Below are 11,384 nucleotides of genomic sequence, written 5' to 3' on the forward strand. Positions count from 1 at the left end.
TAGCGGCTGGTGTGGAAAGAGGAGATGGAAGAGACTTTGGTATTTTCCCCAAATGCCACCGCGATTTTCACAGAACCATAGTTGGAAGGGACCTTAAAGATCACCTCATTCCAACCTCCCTGCCCCAGGCTGGGACACCTCCCACTAGACCAGGCCCTGTCCAGCCTGGCCTTGAACACCTCCAGGGATGGGAAATCCACAGCTTCTCTGGGCAACCTGGGCCAGTGTCTCACCACCCTCACAGTAAAGAATTTCTTCCTAAGATCTAATCCAAATCCACTCTTTCAGCTTTAAACCATTCCCCCTCATCCTATCGCTCCACTCCCTGATCAAGAGTCCCTCCCCATCTCTGCTGTAGCCCCTTTAGGTACTGGAAAGGGCTATAAGATCCCCCTGGAGCCTCCTCTTCTCCAGGCTGAACAACCCCAACTCTCCAAGCCTGTCCTCAGAGGTGCTCCAGCCCTCTGATCATCTTCATGGCCTCTTCTGGACTCACTCCAACAGGTCCATGTCCTTCTTACATTGGGGGCTCCACTGTGCTGTGCTTTATGATTTTACCACATGATAAAAGATGGTAGCACATTCAGAGGTGTTTTTTGTTCAAAGGCTTTAGTGCCTGGAAATCACGCTGTAGAATTTCAACTTAAAAAATAGTTTGGCTTTAAACACCTAACAACCTTTAAAGAAAAGCATGAACATATCACCTTTCTGCATGTCTCTCCTTCAAAGAAGGCCAGTCGAAGGATCCCAAAATGTTGATATAAAGAAAGGGTGAAGCCACTCTCCCTGTTCTGGAAGACCTATCAGCACTTGGCAATGGCAATAATGCTCTCATCCCTGCAGCAGCACCAACCTCTGTGTCAGAGGGCTCTGAAATGGGGCAAGCAACGTTACCTTCTCCTAGTCTGATGCCAGTGGGGGGCAAGTCCCCCCTCTAAACAAGGCCCCAGATAACAAACTGGTCCTTCAATAGGGACGTATTTGTGTACAAACAACAGTACTTTGCCTCTCCCACAATCCACCTCCTCCTCTGGCTTTGGCATACAATGGGCTGCAATCCTCCCCCAGCGAGGTCACTCCTGTCTGTGAACTCTGAGCGACAGCTTCTACTTGTCTCCCAGCGCCCGTACACTAATTTGTAATTTCAAGAAAGAGCAAAACAAAACAAAACAAAAAAAAAAAAGAGAGAAGCTTTTACGGTGTGTCCGTGCCTGACAATATGCTAAGGCCTGACCATGCAAATGTTCCCAGTTTGGTGAGGTTTGGCCGTAAAATGACACCAGTTTCCAACAGTACTAAATGTGCAAAAACTGGCTACATGTCAAATCTTTGCACTGTGAAACTTGGCCTACTGGAGTTCATTAGGGCTTTTCGTGTGAGAAGACATAACACAATTCAGCCCTTTACCTTTTAATTGCTCTAAGCAAACACATCCTTTCCAACATTCCCAACTGTTAACGTTGAAAAGAAAGATCTGGAAAAAAATTCAGGAAGTCAAATTTCAGAAATCCCAAATGCAGCATATATAAACATCTTTTTTTTTTTCCCCCTCCTAACTGACATTCATTCATTGGAACATTTCAGTGGAACAAATGCAGAAACACATGTAAACAGTTCATTAACATCCCATAACCTTACAGTTTGCATATGCAAAAAAAGACAACGCAGAACAAGCTAATGAAGCACATATTTGCTAGATTTCTGGGGTGGAGTTGTAAGGGAAATATATAGCTACAGTGCGTTATAGAGTTATAAACTACGCTTCGATCACACATCCTGTCTCCCTCCCACACGCTAAAAGAAAACAGTGAGCAGTAAAGAGAGAAGGTAGAGTTCACCAGGAAAGTAAAAATATTGCTTAATGCAGACACTGAAAAGCAGCTAGCCTTGCCCGAGGCATACTAACCTCAACTCATCTGCCGCTGTTTATTCTACAGAGCACTAGCACCGTTCATGTTTAACCCACACAACCGGAGATAACAGCTTTATCGGAACTGGAAAAGAACAAAGATGTACGAAATCCACATTCTCTTCCTTAAAATATTCTCCCCCTGCATCCTCCCTTCACCCGGCTCCCCGCCCAGCCCAGTCCTCAGGAGCTCCAGCACATCTGAACGGCTGCCAGTGGAGGAAGCGAGCAGTTTCCATACACACATCACGCCACAATGTGGGAATTCAGGAAACAACACAAGAAAGGGGTTCCTAATAACTGTTCCAGCAGACTCGGGCCAATTTATGCAATCATACAAAGGTCACAGTAGATGTGTTAAAAAGCACAAAAGATAAACGCCACAACAGCAACTAGTTCAAAGTAGGAAAATAAATCTTGGGCTTTGGAAGTGTTTGGATGACCTGGAATTGCTCCACCTACAATTTTTTTTAAGAGGTTGTCCTTCACATTCTTTAGAATTCCTCCATCTTAAAGTTCCTCCCTCCAGGAATCGCTGTAACTCTGCCGTCCTTTGTCCACAGCAGCTGGAGCTCAGGAAGCTGCTGATATTATCCCTCATGTACAGAGAAAAATCACCGCTCAATTCTGAGTCCATTCAGTGCAGCTGAGAGGAGTGTAAATTAATTTCCGTGGATCTCTGATCTCGGGCCAGTTTAAGAGAGCTTTTCTTCTTGCACATAAAAATAAACTGTTAATAGTGCTCAGAAGTGCCATTTAGATCTTGGACCAGACAGTACGTCCCCCCCACCACCAAAGCGGGGGGTTCATCTAGTCTGTAAACAGGCTGTTGGGTGAAACAATGGCTCTACAGTAAACAAAGAGTAATGTAAGCAATAGTAAAAAAAACTAAGAGGAGATGCGGCCAAGCTTACTAGGTGAGCAGAAGCAAGGAATAAGTAATTCTGATAAGGGAGATTACTTCATCTTTCTTACCATAGAATATGGTAAGATATATGGACAGATATATTTATTGAAGGAAGTAAATGAACAAATACATTAGGGGATACAAATCAAAACAAGATTAGAAGATTTCAGAACTGAGTAAGAATCACAAGAAATGTGCGGAGAAAGCACCGAGGTACAGGAGGGTTAAGTGCTTTGTCCAGAGTCATACTGGGAGTTCAGTCTAGGCTTGTAGAATTTCTGAGAGCCACAGGAGCTGCCTTGCTGCTCAAACGTATGGTGAACCTGTATGTAAAGCACTGCACCACTGGGGTGGACAGCACCCAGGGCCTTCAGGGCGGTCATGGCCATTTTTAAGCTGTATTTAGAGGATTTGATGTTGTTGCTATATCCAGCCCTGAGCTGTAATAAACCCTGAAAGGCTCCCTCAGTTCCTGCCATCAGGTACGGCTGGAGACCAGCTATGATTTCTGAAGAAAAACAAAATCAATCTGATGGACGTGAGATTGAGGCATGAATTATATGTAAAACCAGTTATCATTCACCAACAGATGGTGATGATAGGTATTCATAGATCAACACCACCAAAAATTACTACCATGAAACTTGACATGCTCAGAATCACTTGAAAAACTCTACTTTTCAAAACACAAGAACAGGAATAGTTACGCAGTATGTATTACTCTGTCCTTCACTAAGTAACTGCTGTGTCTTTCTACACAAGTTTACTATGCTACCAATTCTATATAATAAAACTTTGATGACCATATAACTTCTGGGAGGGAAGTAACTGCTACAGAGACCTTTGCATAGCCAACTTCATGTCCTGTCTATATTGTGATTCACACTGTAACATGGCTCCAGCTCATCTAAGGCTTTATATGCTACTGTGCGTGATTTTTAGAAGTATGTCAGTCTGGATGGTACCTCTCATGGAGTGTAACTCAAATTCAGCATGGTTCCTTGGGCAAGGAAAGGCCCCGCAGAGGAAGGGGGAGAAAAGAAACAACTTACCACAATGAAACACAATCTAGAGGTCAGCAGTGATGTGTCACCCATGAGTTGATTGATCAGGTACCACCTGTAAAGAGAATCATTCTCACTGCTGAACTTGGCCCCTCTTTATGCAGAATTTGGAGGAAAGCTGTGTAATCAGAAGAGGGATAAACTGACAACTATGGAAGAACAAATTAAGTGCTTCAGCTTTGCTCTAAGCACATTCACATCCCAGTCCCTTAGACTAAAATGCAATTTTGGCAAAATAAGGACATCAGGGTTAGTCTGGACAAAGGGTTTTCCTTACAAGACACAGGCCCTTCTTTGGGAGAAGAATGGTAAGCCTTTAGCTGATGTCTGTTGTATGGTAACAACCTTGATATATACGAAAGTTGACCATCTCCCTTGTTTCTCTGCACTCTTGCCTCTCAGGCCTCTTTAAAAAGAAATGTCCCTTCAAAATCTGCTGAAATGAGTTAAAAGATTCCCTCAACTTTCAATGGATTTGGATCAGAGTGCACTCTAAGAGTAAGGTGTGGAGGCCCTGCACTTCAACACAGTCTTTGCTCTCGATGACTAAAGAATGTATGAAATCACAAGAGCGAGATGTAGGTTCTGCAGCAAAAAGCAGATTTGAGAATGCTGGTATTTCAATGAACATAAAGATAATGAGGGGGAAACCATGGCTGATTTGAAACCAAAAAGCCTCTTCAAAGTCTGCAGGGTTTACAATGGTGAAACTGTATTGATTTTGTCAACTACATTGACATGGGGATAGGGGAGAGGGGGTGCTTTTTGATTTAAAGCTTTTGCAACTCATTGTTAATATTGATGTCAGAATCAGACTCAAAACTGAGAAATGAAAGAGGCGCGACAAAAAGTAATCTTGGGCTGGAAGCAACCTTCTCTGGCCTGGGAAGATTAAAAGTACAGTCTCAGTGAAACAATGAGTGCCATATAGATGCTAGAGCTCTACTAATTCTAGGAGCAGGGCCCCCACTACATAGAAGATATACTGAATAGTAAATAGATTATTTTGAACATGAAATTAAAGAACATTAGTTCCCCTTTCATTTCTCTTATGTACAAAAAAGGTCAAATGTATGAGAACAAAATATATGGAATTCTGTTACATAATTGCTTCAAAAAGTGACAATTATAATTTTTCTGAGCACATAGTTGTGCTCCTAAAAATGATCTTTCTCCTGTAGTAAGCTACAAAAAGATTGATAATTAGAGACAGCAAGATGTCAAGTTACAGATAATTGATTAACATTTCATTTTCACAGGAATGAAAAACTAAAAATAGAATTCTGGAACAAACTCTGATTAGATTTTACAATCAATTTCAGGTGCTGCCACATTCCAGAAGAGCACTAGCACTCTCTGCTGGTGATCTTTGTTCAGTAGTTATCTAGAGGAAAAGTGAGGAATGAAAATGCATTAAGTTTTTGAAATGGAATGCCATTTTTGTTTTAAATGAATGATTAATTAGGTCCCCATCAATTTAGCAAGCAGCAACTCTAGGAGCTAGTTATGTTCTTTGAAATGACACAATCATTACTAAGAAGTGTATTTACTATGGGTAACCATCATTCACTGGAATAAATGTCACTGTTGCAAATAAACATCCGATGTTTAATGCTTTTCTCTGCTGAAAGCACTTCTGCTGTGCTGTAGCACAAAGACAAGCTGGTGTGAGAAGTTCCAATGATGCCAAATCCCTTGGCTCCACCCTGACTTTCCATCAATTTTAGAGCTTCGCCAAGAAAAACAGCTCTTCTTAAAAAAAAAGTCCTACTATAACAACATCACCAACACCTTCCCCTATGGTAGTCACAGTGGAAATGCTACTTCGTTTAATCAAAGCAAACCTGCTCCCAGCCCTGTCCCTGTTACACCCTTTGCCAGGAAGCTGGAAAAGCTCTGACTCCCTCTCCCCAGCCTGCACCCAAGCCTTGTCCACACCCCTCGTGGATCAGTGTGCTGCATCTGAGCCAGACACTGCACAGGGACAAACAGATCACGAGCAAAAAAAAAAAAAATAAAATACCTAAGTGACAGCTGTCCCAGTTTCCAAACTATGCACAGATCAAGCATCAGTAAGAAGGGTTAAAGACCAGCAAATTGAAACCATGTGCAGCTCATGAAAGTGTGGGAAACAAAAGAGACAATGTGAGTTAAGGACAGAGTATTCATTAGCAAGGGCTCAAGTTTCTTGGCTTTTGCTGGTCTGCTTCCCAATGGCCATTTTTCAAGGTAGCTTTTTGTTCTTTAGTTTTGAACATAGTCCTGGAAAGACATTATACTCTTTCTTAGCTAACGAACTAAAGCTCAGTACATGTTGAACTGCTTAAAATAATTTGTCTTTTTAATCCCCTGGGGGCAAGAGCGGAGAACAATGTCAGAGATGGGTTTTTTCAGCTGGGCTACAGTGGGCTTTGGATCAGAACTTTATATGACATAACTGATCCAAAGACCTCAGATACTTTCATAAATATTAATTTACACCATGGTATTAAATACATCAAGAAATCCAATGTTTAAAAAAAAAAATACACAAGACTTCATAAAGCAGCCAATTTGAGACCAGGTAAAGCCATTACTGGAGAACAGCTGCCAAGCTCCGAGCTGCTGCCCCAGCTCAGCTCGGTGTTGCTGGGGCTGGACCTGCCATCCTGCCCTTTCAGTGCCCACAGGGCACTCAGCAACTCCTTAATGAGGGTGGCTTCAAAGCATTTGGGGTGCTGAAGAGATTCAGTTTACAGCAGTGGGGAAAGGGGTCCCAGTCATTCACAGTGAGAGGCCTGGGGTCCCCAGTTTTTCCACTTGAGGAGCATAATCAACCCTCTCATCAGGTGGAGTGTGCAGCCACGGCCGAATTAAATGATGTGGGAGCATGAGCAGTGTCAGTGAGGGCCCCCTGCTCCCAAAACCCTGTGGTAGCTCTACCCCACATGGGACACATCCAGAGCACAACTGCAAATCCCCTAGTGACCTGGGCCAGTATTTTGAAAGCAGCTCTGTATCTGCTAGGACATAAATACCACCTTAGGATCTGCTTCACAGCGTCCCTAAATACAAGCTGCGTCTTGAAAATCTGACATTTGCTTCTTCAGAAAAATCTGAATTTTGGTAATCCTGAGGCATAGAGGGGAACTGATTTGCTGCTCAATCGAGAAAAAGCAGCAATTAGGGTGGAGTTCTGGAAAAAGCAGTTAAAATAGCAGGTCAGAAATTGAAACCCAGGGTCTATTTCACTGTTTCAGTCAGTAGATATCTGTATATTAAGTGTAGCAAGACACACAGCTTTACTTTTATGAAGTAAAAAATTGAAAGAACAGCTCATGAATTAGAGAAACAGTTATGATCCTGAAAAGGAACACACACGATGGTAAAAAAAAAAAAAAAAAAAAAAAAAAAAAATTTTTTTTTTTTTTTTTTTTTTTTTTTTTTTTTTTTTTTTAAAAAAAAAAAAAAAAAAAAAAAAAAAAAGGTGAGTTTTAGCATAGTCCTAAGTCAAAATCAGAAATAGTTGTCCTAATGCATTCTGCTCCTGACAAATCTCAGCTTCAGAAGAACTTCACATCTGCAGAGTCCCAAGGAACTTTTTAAGCATTCAGGGATCACCGACACTTGGCTGAGTGGAACAGAGTGACAGCCAAATGCCAAGCACAGCTCTAAAACACTGCATGAGGAACAGGGATTTGAACACGTTTCCCACTGCAGAAAAGGACAAAAGGTTTCAAACTTGAAGTTCTCTACTTTTCAAGGAAGTTAATATTTTAGACATGACAGGATCCAGCAAGAAATCACTGATCCACAAGGAATGAGAAGATGCTAAAAGCCTTGAGAACTTGCGTAACCATAGGAAATTAAGATGATGATTACTTTTTTTTAATATTATTAACCATACATGCCAGACTGCTCTTAAATATTCTCTTCCCACATTCATACCCACACCTTTACCTTCGTACCATAGGAATTCTGTATTCAGCTCTGTCCCTTGATCATTAATGCAGACTCCTGAGCTTCAGACTTCAAAGAAATGCACGCGTAAGAGTCACAGGCACAGGACTGGAACAGCGTGAAAGCCTCCCTGTGCAGGAACCTCGATCTTCTGTTTGACTTTGCTGTACAAATATCTCATTCTATCAAGACTAGGAAATTCAATGATTTATGTAGGGCTTCCCACAGATTAAGTTAATAAGGGAACCCAACAGTGCCTCATCTCCTTCCGCCTTCCAAACACTGGTAAATGAAAGGAAATGGGAATGTCTCCTGGGGTAAGGGAAAGACGTGAGTGCTCTACAAATGTGCAAGGGAAGAAACCAAAGGCTTCATTGTGTGGATATGCACTTCTCCAGGAACCGCCTCCCCTTCTCCTCCCTCCCGTAAGTGACATATGATAATGTTCTTAGGGAAACTTGGTTCAATTGCAAAGCCTCACCCACACCACACAGCCCATCACCTACAACGGTGGTGTTTTAGTTTTGTTCCTGCTGTTTCTTTTAGTATTTGTCCTCCCTTTCTTCTGCACTCACCTTCCCTCTTTCTGCTGCTGAAAATGTCTGTGCTCCCTGCTTCCTTATTTCTGTAGGTTCCCCTCTGTCATTTGTAGTACATTTCCAGTACCACCAGCATTACTTGGAGCTCCAGTCATGCCCTACTAGTCAAAGCATTCAGCATACAAGACTGAATTGCAGTTTAACACAATACAAATGAAGAAATTATGGTGCAGATAGATCAAGATATAGGTCTCTCCAAGACCCTAAGGGACTTAGAGGACTCATTTTAATGTAACTTGCAATCAACATCCATTTGAGTTACATTTGAAAACTACACCACCGTTCCCGGGCCAAGATGAAGTCTCATCACAAGACAGTCAAAAAGGCAGTCTGGCCTTTTTCAGCTTTATGTGTAGCTGCTTGTATATTGCTGCCTTCTCAAGGAAGTTACCCAACATCAAACTAACATCAGGTGCAGTTTCTTTTGTGGTAAGAAAGCTGCTATAGGTCATCAGATTCAAGCATTTTCATCAACAAGATGGTCTATGTTTGCTCTGAGCTAAGTTAGACTTTACAATGGTAAAGTGTGAGAAGCTGCTGTAGATACACATGCCTCAAAGTGCCTTATGATCCCTCATAGAACATTGGGCTAAAGAGACAGTACTGATGGTAGATGGTGTTACGGAGCAACGATTTACTTACTGAGGTGGTGAACTATAAAGCCAAACTCAGAAATTTCTATTCCTAATGAGAATGTTGCAATTAGGTCATCGCTGAACACTGCGTAACCACAAACCAGAGCAAAAGCATTCCCACAGAATAAGTGACAGCAGGTATTTGGAATGAGAACAAGGATTTCATCCACGTAGCCCTACTCCTGAATTTTGTAGATAAACAGCAGTCCTGGGATAGCTTCCAGTGGGGACATGCAGGTGTCAGGATACACAGACCCATCTTAGCACTAGCAATCTAGAGCCTAAACTCCCAAACTTGAAAGTTCATGTCCAGCTGATGAAATTTGACAAGGTATTTAGACCAAGTTTCAGGGTCAGAATTCTATTTAGGTCATGTACAAACTGGATTCAAACCACAACCTTCTTTGCATCTTCTGGACTCCAATAACTATTTCTGCTAAAAAATTAGATTAGTTCTACGCCTAACCTTGCTCGGTTCAGGCTGTACATTTTGGTAAGCCTCCAAACACGAGACCTTTATTCAAATGACAAGATAAGTGACTTTAATAGCAGAACACTCTCCAGACTACTTTTGGTCACTGAAACTCCCTGACCTTCTCCCTCCCTTGTGTCCTCCACAGGCACATGGAAGTACCTGCTGCTGGGGCAGATAGGTCAGGAGAGGGGAGATTTGCAGGTTAATGGGATGCTGTTCTATCAGGGAGATTAGGTTACAAGGCCATGCCTTTGAAGACTGGCTTCTTCAGTGTGGCACTTTGGTTTACAACTGGGGATTTATTTTAATTAAATTGTACTCTTAATTATTTATGACCTATATTATCTGCAGAAGCTACCTAAAACCTAAGCCTTAATAAGGATAATTGGAATAATTATATTTTTACCTCTTTTGTAAAGCACCTTGAGCCTTACTGATGAGAAATACTAGGACAGGATTAGAAGCTTAATGAAAAATTATCATTAAAAAGTGGAATAAAAATGAAAAGTGAACTAAAATTAATTTGCTATTTTATACTGCATTAGGGATGAATTGAGGATAATTTATCAGAGGCAACACTGAAAATTTTAACCTGAAAACAGAATGGAGATCTTCTTAATGTATCTCACAATGGGAGATTCCAGGCAGGGATGCCAAGGGCGAAAGCCAGGGCTGGAATGTTGTGAGAGGTCAGAACAGCCCCCTAGGAGCCTGCACTATGGAATCGCTGGGTTATCCTACTGTATGCTGGCGATTCAGGCAGGTCTTGGCTATTTACAGCATCAAGCAAAAGCAATGGGTATTTAGGGTCACCCGAGTGCCTGTGTCCACCACAGCTTCTCCACAGTAAAGATTTGGCCCTCCAGCCCTCACCTTCCTCAAAAAGTACTCTGGAATTGAGACAGATGGGATTTGTGCTTCTGTTTCGACCATTCACAGTGAATATTCATGAATATTCACTGAAATTCAGTGAATTTCGACCATATTCACAGTGAATATTTATGGCCCTACCTGAATCAGTCTGTTAATGAAAGGCATAATCTTCTGACCTGAGGGCAGACCATGAAGCAGTAGTGGGGATGGCTAAACCCAGAGCCTCAAGGGGCCGGTGGGATCCCCACTCTCTACCAGACAAGCATGCAAACACAAAGCTTTTAATCCTTTGGGGGTTATCACCCACAGACTGGCATCTTGTTCTCTCAGAAATCAAAGCAGGAGGATCTGGGGTCACTTCTGCTTAATTCAGAATTTGGGCAGAGGTGGATCAGATCTGGCGGGTGTTTGGGGCCGGTGAGAATGGGGACTATGGAGGGAAGAGGAGACCAGAGCAGGCACCATCTCTTGGGGCAGAGGCCCTGGACCTCCTCTGCAGGACTGTAGGTAGCAAAACATGCCCTTCGTTACCTAGATTTGAAAACGGACCTGGGAAGGCACGGGACACTCTGCTCTCTCCTTCACACTGACTCCTCTGTCCCCACTACAACACCCATCAAACAGTCCCCATCACAAGCCTTCACAGCCTGCTCCTTGCCTTGCTGCTTGCCCACGGGAAGACCTCCCCGGGACCACAAGGGGTGCTCGCGGCGACCCCCAAACACCAGACGCAGGCCCGGGGTTTGCGGGCTGAGCCCCACAGCCGCCCCACACCCGCCCACCTCGCCCGGGGAAGGAGACGGTCTCCGTGAGGGCGGCAGAGAGAGACGGGAGCCCTTTCCCCGGGCTCCGAGGAGGGACCCCCGCCACCCGGGAGGTGCGAGGCGGGGGCAGCGCGGGGAGCGGGCCAGCATTCCCCTCAGTCAGGAGCCGAGGGGAGGGCCGGGGCCATCGCGGCCGTTCGGCGGGAGCCGGCGCGGCGC

At 43.4% G+C, this 11,384-nt stretch overlaps 1 protein-coding gene across 5 annotated transcripts in view; it reads right to left on the minus strand.

Annotated features, from left to right (window-relative positions):
- The window catches only part of AMOT (angiomotin), a 66,335-nt gene that overhangs the window by 54,452 nt on the left and 499 nt on the right, over positions 1 to 11,384 (minus strand). The window contains exon 1 of one of the 5 annotated variants that reach the window (XM_014955243.1): positions 7,828 to 8,068. The exons of 1 other annotated variant lie outside the window; for it this stretch is intronic. The gene's annotated coding sequence lies outside the window, so the exon portion shown is untranslated. Of the gene's footprint in view, positions 1 to 1,906; positions 1,991 to 3,868; positions 3,884 to 7,819; positions 8,069 to 11,384 lie in introns of those variants that run through there. 3 more of the 5 variants (XM_014955242.1, XM_014955249.1, XM_014955245.1) reach the window with 3 other exon arrangements.

The sequence above is a fragment of the Calidris pugnax genome, unplaced genomic scaffold (assembly GCF_001431845.1).
Source record: "Calidris pugnax isolate Ruff unplaced genomic scaffold, ASM143184v1 scaffold38, whole genome shotgun sequence".
Classification (NCBI taxonomy): domain Eukaryota; kingdom Metazoa; phylum Chordata; class Aves; order Charadriiformes; family Scolopacidae; genus Calidris; species Calidris pugnax.